General features: G+C 36.2%; 1 pseudogene; it reads left to right on the plus strand.

The window, feature by feature from the left end:
* Positions 249–9,910, plus strand: part of LOC109231576 — a 10,526-nt pseudogene continuing 864 nt past the window's right edge.

Raw genomic sequence — 9,910 nt, forward strand, 5'->3', positions numbered from 1 at the left:
AAGAAGACATATTGCAGAAATTGTAGATAAATTGTAGATTATTTGTATTCTGATTGTAGATGCTTTATTTTCTGTTTTCACAAATAAAAAACGACTAAAACTTCTACAAAATCTTCTGCAAAAAATGCAATTATGTCGAAAATACCAATTAAGCTACAATTGAATGGGAATTGGGATATTAAAATTCAATGTACCAATTAATATTTTGTACATAAATTACAGATTATTTGTATTCTGACGCTAAGGCAATGGCTGCAACACCAGCCGACATGAAGGAATACCCAAATTCCTACGTTTTCGTTGTGGACATGCTAGGGTTGAAATCTGGAGATATTAAGGTGCAAGTGGAAGACGACAATGTGCTGCTGAATTGGTTCAAATTTTTACCAATTAATTGTTTTGATTGCTTTTGTTGGTTTTACTATTGAATCTTTAAAGATTGGAAGATAAGAGCATTTGTTTAAAATTGTAATATGTGTTGTCAGACAATTCCAAAATTACCTATTGCATATTTGGTGTGAAGTTGGTTTTGTTTCATTTTTTTTTTTTTTATTTCTATTTGGCAGATAATTTTTCTAGAACAAAGCCTTATCATGTTTCATTGTATTTTAATTGATGTTCTGTTTTGCCGTCAATTTTTTGGTAATCTAGAAAATTTGATTGGTCAATTTTTTGTGTAGCCTGTTCGATCCATCTTCTATTACCATATAAGTGATTGCCCAATGAACTTTAATACACCGAAGATCCTCAAGTACAATCAGGAAAAAGCCTCTTAATTGTACCCTTAAAATATACTATGGTATAGAATTGGTAATTTGGTATACTAAATGTAATTATATCAAACCTTAAACATTGAGGGTAATAAGGTTTCCTATATGGTATAGGAATGTAAAAATTCATATATAGAAACATAAAATGAGTACTCCTTTTCGTCTTTATTAAAGATTATTAGTAGGGGCGTAAAGTCAAGTGATAATGTGTCGGATCCACTTACAAAAGGCCTAACTAGAGAGGTAGTTAAGAAATCATAAAGGGGAATGGGACTATGGCCGAGAACAAGTCATTGTGGCGGTAACTCTACCTAGAAGACTAGAGATCCCAAGATCTATGTTCAAGGAGATCAAATAAAGTCATTAATGACAGTTCAACATTGGCAACTAAAATTTTGGTCCATTCTCGTGAAGAGACAATGATCAGTACCAAGGATAAAGCATTAATGCTTTTTAATGATTTCTAAATTTGATACGGGGTATATCAAATAGTGTATTTACGGGATGTCACGTTTAAGAATCACCTATATAAGTGTGAAGTGTTAGCCGCTTCAAGGAGAATTTGTAAGACCAGTGCTCTACGTACTTATGAAACCAGGCGGTGTTCATGGCTGAAACGAACACAACAATGAGAACCAAAGACGGTTAAGGGTTGGTTGTGTGACTTATGGTTGTCTAGGTATACACCAAAGTTCGACGGTTCAAAGATATCAAATCTATCGATTGACCAAGTATATCCGACATAAGTTCACTACGGAAAGTTCAAAGGGAAACCTACTTATCCAGATGCAATTAATCCTTGCTTGCGAATCACACAGTTTTTTCATGCATATTTCCGTGATATAGCTATTCCCCATTCATGTGGGGGATTGTTGGGATTTTAAGTATATTAAATGCTTAAAAGAGGGTGAGTGGGAAATGGAGGGAAATGAAACTTTTAAGTGAAATTTTAAGTTTCTCCTACCCCCCCCCCCCCTCTTGACAAAGGGACATTGTCCCATATTGGAAGAGGAAGAGATTTTTAATGGGTATATAAGCAATTGCTCTTCTTCTAGCTCTTAAAGAGTTGAGAAGAAGGCAAGCCCCGCGCCGTCGTCGCTCGCTCGCTCGGCTCGGCTTCGGCTTCGGCTTCGGTCAAATGATCGATTGATTGATTAATTTTTTGGACCAAATTTGTATCCAACCGTTTCCATTTTCCCATTTTTTGTTTTGGTAACAGAAAATTAACTACCCTCTTCAATTTTCCCTCTTTATTGTTGAGTAAATAGCCATTCTCTATCAGTGAAGTTTGCTTCTTTTGCTCTTATTGACTGTTTATATTTCCTTGATAGTTTGAATGTGTAGTTGATTACTGATGATTAATCCATGAATCATTTGCAGTTGCCCTAGTGGCCATGAGTAATTTTTAAAATCTGGGAATCACACATTTTTATGCAACTTTTCGATGATACCAAAAGGGGGAAAAGAAATTATGCTTTATACTCTGAATAGTGATGTTTATAACCTAATGAACCTGGTCCTTGATGATAAGTAAAAAATGTTTCTAACATTGCATTGATATTGAGATGAGTTCTAGCAAGGCCTAAGTGTATGAAAAGCACAGAGTTTGTCATCATCAAAAAGGGGGAATTTGTTGGCCCAAGTAAAGGTTAGTTTTGAAGACTGACAAAGGAACTCAGACATGAACCAAGTCCATCTCAGTGGAGCACAGATGTGGATAGACTTGAGCATGTGGGATGCACGTGAAGGAGATAAACCTAACTTAACAGATTTGATATCTCCTGATCCTGATCGAAAAGGTTGCATATTGATAAGGAGAATGGCTCCTTACTCTATAAATATCAGTGTTGTTCTCTTTTACAGGTAACGCACATAAGCAGAAGTTAAACGTGAATTGAGAGCAAAATAGCAAGGCAATTTTGCAAGCAGTTCGTGTGTGATTCAAGTGTGCAAACCTGAAGCTGCATGAACTAGATAGAAGAACCAGTTCCAAGTGTCTGTCTTTTATTCTAGTTCAATTGTAGTAGGTGGTTTTATATTGTACCTTTCAGCTTTATCTAGAGGTAATTATAATAGGTACTCAGAGTCTTCAAGTTAGAGTTAACTTGAAGTTGTCGCAACAGTTAGAGGCTGTGTGCTACAACGGGATTAGAGTTAGTCCTAGGTTTACAAAAGAGTTTTTGTAAATGCAGTTTTTGGCTCAATGATTTTAGTGGAGAGTTTGGGAAAATCATACTGGAAAGTAGGTCGTGGTTTTTTCACCTTTTGAGCCAGGTGTTTTCCACGTAAAAATACTTGTGTTCTTTACTTTCTGCATTTATTATTCCGCAACAGTAGTATTAGGAACACATAGAAGAACCAGGTCCTTTCATAATCAGTTTAAGCGAAAAATTGATCACCACACAAATTACCCCCCTCTTGTGTGGTATTGAAGTATAAAAAATCACATTACAATAGAGAGATACCATCCAATCAATTTAGACGAGCACAGAAGATCAGACATAATTTGGAAAAGAGTAAATTTGCAAAAATATTTCTCGTCTTCGTCGCCATTCTCTGAACTTCTATGGTCATTGGCTATGGAGTTCTTACTCCCTGCATCTCAGGTTACTAAATAAATATTACTCCATCGTACATTCGTACTCATAGATTTATTGTCAATTTCAAACTATATGATCGGCAGTTTTGTTTAATGTGGTGCTTGTTTGGTTTGTTATTTAATAAATAATAACAAAAAAGGTGTGAATGAAAAATGGTGGAAAAAAAGAAATGGAGGGATGACCCGCGACCCGGTCCGGTCTAGCCCGGTTTTCTTTCCCGAATTAATTTAAATTCATTTTAAATTTCCCGCAAAAATTTCCAACAGCCATGGCTGTTCTGAAACAGTGTCACAGCTGTTCCAACAGCCATGACTATTCTGAAAAGTTGCAAACCTTTTCATAGGGTCACACCTGTTCCAACAGCCATGACTGTTCTGAAAGGTTGCAAACCTCTTCAGAGGGTCACACATGTTCCAACAGTCATGACTATTCTGAAAGGTTGCAAACCTCTTCAGAAACATCACCAAGTTGGCTATAAATAGACCTTCAAATCCCAGAATATTTACTTACGAAATTTTCTGAATCTTCTTCTTCTTCTTCTGCACAAAATATTCCAGTGTGTTTTACGACCATCGAGTGGTTCGCTGATCACCAGAGTTTTAGGTACCGATACGCTGGTGAGTTAAATCGTTCTATACTAGGAGGATATATTCCATAACCTCGGGTACTTGAGGGGAATAATTTCCTTAAGGACACGCTGTGTATTCAGTGGGCTCGATTTGTTCCTTCAACGTTTCAAAAATTATTTTGAAGTTCGAATAGTATTTTTCAGAATTGTTTCTGCTAACTTTTTGTTTTATTTTTCAGAAAGATTACTGTTTTATTTACTTACAGCAATACAGATAAATAACAATCTTAAGGAAATTATTAAATTATATTCTGTATTCTGTCTGAATTTTATTATTCTGATTTGAAGATATAAAAACTTCATCAGAGTATTGAAATTCAGAAAACGATTTGAAGAACATAAAAACTTCATCGTTTTTTTGGTAAAACAGTATATAAAAACTTCAGTTGTTTTTATTACGTACTGTTTATTAATTACAGTATTATTTACTGTTTTGGTTTTGCCATTAATTGATCTCTTCTGTTGTTCACTGTAAGAAATGGCAAATGAGAATGGAATTCCTTCTGCGACTGTCGGTGCAAACAACGATAGCCTCGTCAAGCCGTACTGTTGTTCCTCCGGCCGAGAAACTGGAAAAGTCGTAACGTTTGGATACAATTGTTTAGTAAACAATGACATGCGAGATTTGACCAAATAATATTATCAAACGGTTTCAAAAATTAATGAGTGTAAACAAATGTGTTTACGTTAAGAATACTTCAAATCATATAGTCATTATTTGATTATATATGATATGTTGATGAAATATTTAAAATGTGGGGGCTTTTAGCTTATGCATGACAAAATCCAATGTTAGACGTAATGTCTAAATTATATAATTTTTGAACTCCATTGATATAGTAGTTGGTAAAATCATCAGTTGTTTAGTCTTAATAAAGACTAGTTGATGAAACTACTAATTCGGAAGTTGGTCACATGCCTTTCTCGAAAAGTCATTTTCTTTAATGAAAATTTATTTTGTTTAGTTCTTTTATGAAATGATGTCACTTTGAAGGTTGTGACTTTTCATATAAAGATACGTCTGTATAGACATGACCGTTCATGAACGAATATATTAATACGTTGGTCTATAATGAGGTGAACTAACCGATGAACATGACCAAAATCCATTGCAAGTTGGATTTGATTCATGAATGGAGGTGCTATAATTTGCATATCATATAGACATATGAATGAATAGCATACAAATGCTTGAAAATGGCGGAATGATTACGAAATGTGTTATATATTAAAAGGTTGTGGCCACAACTGATGCCAATCATTCCAGCTGTTGTTATTATTACTACATTAAGTGTAATCAATAATCTGATATGCAATCAAAAATCGAGACGTATTAGTCTACAACATAAGGAAGTTTGCATTGAACGTTCATGACAATGAAACGAGTTTTGAAGTATTTGAAATATACTCCAAATTATGCTTTGCACTATAATAAGTATCCCACGATAATAGAGGGGTATAGTGATGCAAATTAGATCACCGGTTCAACCGATTCTAAACAGTCGGTGGATGAGCGATGTCTTGGAAATCGTCCAAACAAATGTACATTGACCGCTCTACAGTGGAGGCTGAGTTTATAGCCAGACAAGGCCGGTGAAGAAGCTAAATGGCTCCGGAATTTCTTGGAAGATATTCCATTTTGGCCCAAACCTTTGGCACCTATATGTATTCATTGTGATAGTCAAGCGGCAATAGGTAGGGCAGGGAGCGTTATGTATAACGGAAAATCTCGTCATATTCGACGGAGACACAATACCGTTAGACAACTACTCTCTAGTGGTGTTATCACAATTGACTACGTAAAGTCAAGAGATAATGTGTCGGATCCACTTACAAAAGGCCTATCTAGAGAGGCAGTTGAAAGATCATCAAAGGGAATGGGGTTAAAGGCCTAGGACAAGTCATCATGGCGGTAACTCTACCTAGCAGACTGGAGATCCCAAGAGCTAGGTTCAAAGAGATCAAACAAAGTTATGAATGACGGTTCAACATTGTCAACTAACTCAACCCATTCTCGTGATGAAGACAATGTTCAAAAACGAGGTAAAGCATTAAGGCTTTTTGATGAGTCAATAAAGCTTAAAGCTTTTTAATGATTTGCTAAGTCTGGCAGGATATGACCAGATAGTGTGTCTTTAGGATTACACGTTTAGGAATCACCTATGTGAGTGTGAAGTGTAAGCCGCTTCAAGGAGAATGAAAGTAAAGGCCGATTCTCTAAGCACTCATGAAACCAGGCGGTGTTCATGGCTGAAACGAACACAACCGTGAGAACCATAGATGGTTAAGGATTGATTGTGTGACTTATGTTGTCTAGGTATACAACAAAGCTCGACGGTTCAAAGATATCAAATCTACCGATTGACCGAGTATATCCGATATAAGTTCATTACGGAAAGTTCAAAGGGAAACCTACTTATCCAGATGCAATCAATTCTTGCTTGTAAAACACACACGTCCGTGCATTCCTTTAAGTTTATAGCCATTCCCCATTCATGTGGGGGATTGTTGGGTTTGTTATTTAATAAATAATAACAAAAGAGGTGTGAATGGAAAATGGTGGAAAAAAAGAAATGGAGGGATGACCCGCGACCCGGTCTAGCCCGGTTTTCTTTCCCGGATTAATTTAAATTCGTTTTAAATTTCCCGCAAAAATTTTCAATAGCCATGGCTGTTCTGAAACAGTGTCACACCTGTTCCAACAGCCATGACTATTCTGAAAAGTTGCAAACCTCTTCATAGGGTCACACCTGTTCCAACAGCCATGACTGTTCTGAAAGGTTGCAAACCTCTTCAGAGGGTCACACCTGTTCCAACAGTCATGACTATTCTGAAAGGTTGCAAACCTCTTCAGAAACATCACCAAGTTGGCTATAAATAGACCTTCAAATCCCAGAATATTTACTTACGAAATTTTCTGAATCTTCTTCTTCTTCTTCTTCTGCAAAAAATATTCCAGTGTGTTTTACGACCATCGAGTGGTTCGCTGATCACCAGAGTTTTAGGTACCGATACACTGATGAGTTAAATCGTTCTATCCTGGGAGGATATATTTCATAACCTCGGGTACTTGAGGGGAATAATTTCCTTAAGGACACACTGTATATTCAGTGGGCTCGATTTGTTTCTTCAACGTTTCAAAAATTATTTTGAAGTTTGAATATTATTTTTCAGAATTATTTCTACTAACTTTCTGTTTTATTTTTCAGAAAGATTACTGTTTTATTTACTTACAACAATACAGATAAATAACAGTGCTTTTTCATGCAGTTCTCTCTGCCGTAAGTGGAATAAAGCCTCTAGGCCAAGGTGATAATCCGTCAAAAAAATTTGCTAGTTGCTACCTCTGCTTTTGTGACGGCCTAACGCGAGCTAGATATTGCGACGTACTAATTTGTCCGTTACAAATACCATAAAGCATAAATTGTTTGTAGTATAACTACAATAGGATGCTAAAAATTTACTCTTGCAACTTATGTATCTTTGTTTAATCTGTACAAAAAAGAATACCGTATTTTAATGTTAATAAATTCAATTCCCACATTTCAATTTTAACGGTAATGACGCTTCCTTATAAGATAAACATGGCGTGTTGATAACCAAAAGAGTCAAAGGGTATTATTATTATTTTATACACAGTAACACATATTTAGTTTAAGAGTACAACTTCTTAAATTTTGTACCTAATCAAGCTAAGACATGCAAAATGAAACGGAGGGAGCAGTATTTTTCTCTCTCCTGTTCTTTTGTTTCGATTTTACTGATTAAGACAACTAATGGATAATGATTTATTGCAGATGCTGTTGTGGGTGTTTCAATTGTAATACTGGTAGCCCTGTTCTGTTTTCAACGAATTGGTACAGACAAAGTGGGATATACATTTGCTCCAGCCATTTGCATTTGGTTTTTGTTTATAAGTGGCATTGGTCTCTATAACTTGTTCAAGTATGACGTGAGTGTCTTACGTTCCTTTAATCCCCAATACATTATTGACTACTTCAAAAGAAATGGTACAAAAGGATGGCTTTCCCTTGGTGGACTTCTCCTTTGCATTACAGGTTAAAATTTTATTTACACTATTTGTAATAACCTTCTAAACGACCTGATTGTGTATATTATTTACACAGCCCGTTTATAAAAGTTAAACTCGGTAGCTTATTTCTCAAATGGACTATTTTATGAAACAATTTACAGGATCCGAAGCTATGTTTGCTGATTTGGGTCACTTCAGTGTGCGGTCTGTTCAAGTAAGTATTGTTCATTTCTATATGGATTTCAGTTATATGTACTAAAGGTGTTACGAATATTTTACACCATCAATGTAAATTAACATTTTATAACATGTTACTTACTATTTATTATACGTTACCAATCAATACTATTAAGTAGAGTTACTTGTGATTATCTTTTAACTGACATAATTGTGTAAATTTTTTTTTACAATGCTATCGCAGATAAGCTTCAACTGTGTCCTATTTCCAGCGTTGCTCTCAGCTTACAGTGGTCAAGCTGCTTACCTCTCGAAATTCCCTGAAAATGTGCAGAATACTTTCTATGAATCAGTTCCAGGCAAGTCTCCCGCGTGCATATAAATAAATGATGTTTTGATGTGACATGGGGAGCCTTGGCGTAACTGGTAGTTACTGACACGTGATCAGGAGGTCACGGGTTGGAGACGTGGAAACAACCTCTTGCAGAAATGCAGGGTAACGTTGCTTACAATAGATCCATGTGGTCAGGCCCTTACCCGACCCCGGGCATAGCAGGAGCTTAGTGCACCGGGCTACCTTTTTTATGTGATATGGATGAAACCATTTTGATTTTTGATGTTGGTGCCAAAGTCTAGGTTGTTTCCTAAGGGTGAAGGTAATTCACACATCTGCAAAGCACGAGAGTCAGATTTACATCCCCGAGTTGAATTACTTCCTAATGGTTGCTTGCATTCTAGTTACTTTCTGCTTCAAAACAACGGAGAAATTGGGACATGCTTATGGTATCGCTGTGGTTACTGCTGAGATTATAACCACAAACATGGTCAGATTAATAATGCTTCTTATGTGGAAAATCAGCATATGGCGAATTATCCTGTTCTACGTGGTGTACGTTACCATAGAATCTATATATCTATCCGCTCAACTGACAAAGTTCATGCAAGATGGTTTTCTACCTTTGGCTTTCTCATTTGTGCTCGTGATCGTTATGGGGATTTGGCACTATGTTCAAAAACATAGATACGAATTCGAGCTCAATAACAAGGTTTCGAGTGACTATATTACGGACTTAGCCAAAAATCCAGACATCAAAAGAGTACCTGGAATAGGACTACTTTACTCTGAATTAGTTCCGGGGATTCCGCCAATATTTCCTCACTTTGTCTCCAATATTCCGCCATCCATTCTATCATAGTTCTGGTGTCGATTAAATCCATTCCTATAAGTAAAGTAGCGCTAGAGGAACGTTTCTTGTTCAGACATGCTGAGACTAGAGAATACAAGGTGTTCCGATGTGTAGTTAGGTTAGGGTACAATGATCAACTTGGGAAACCAAAGGACTTTGAAAACCAATTGGTGGAACATTTGAAAGAGTTCAGTCGACACAAACATTATATACTTGCAGCACATGATCATCAAGTTGCAGATATAGAATTAGGGGTGTGTTTGGTACGAAGGAAAATATTTTCCGGAAAATATTTTCCAATTTTCCCATGTTTGGTTGTCTTAAATGTTTTGGAAAATATTTTCCTTATCAATTCATAGGAAAATGTTTTCCTTAGCAAGAGAAGGGAAAACATTTTCCAAAGCTCCTTCTCAACCTTCCCCACCCTCACCAACCCACCCTACCCCCTCTCCAAAAAAAAGATTTTTTTTTTTAAATTTCAGTTTTTCCGTTACCACCCACCATACTACCCCTCC

Source organism: Nicotiana attenuata, chromosome 8 (genome assembly GCF_001879085.1).
Source record: "Nicotiana attenuata strain UT chromosome 8, NIATTr2, whole genome shotgun sequence".
Lineage (NCBI taxonomy): Eukaryota > Viridiplantae > Streptophyta > Magnoliopsida > Solanales > Solanaceae > Nicotiana > Nicotiana attenuata.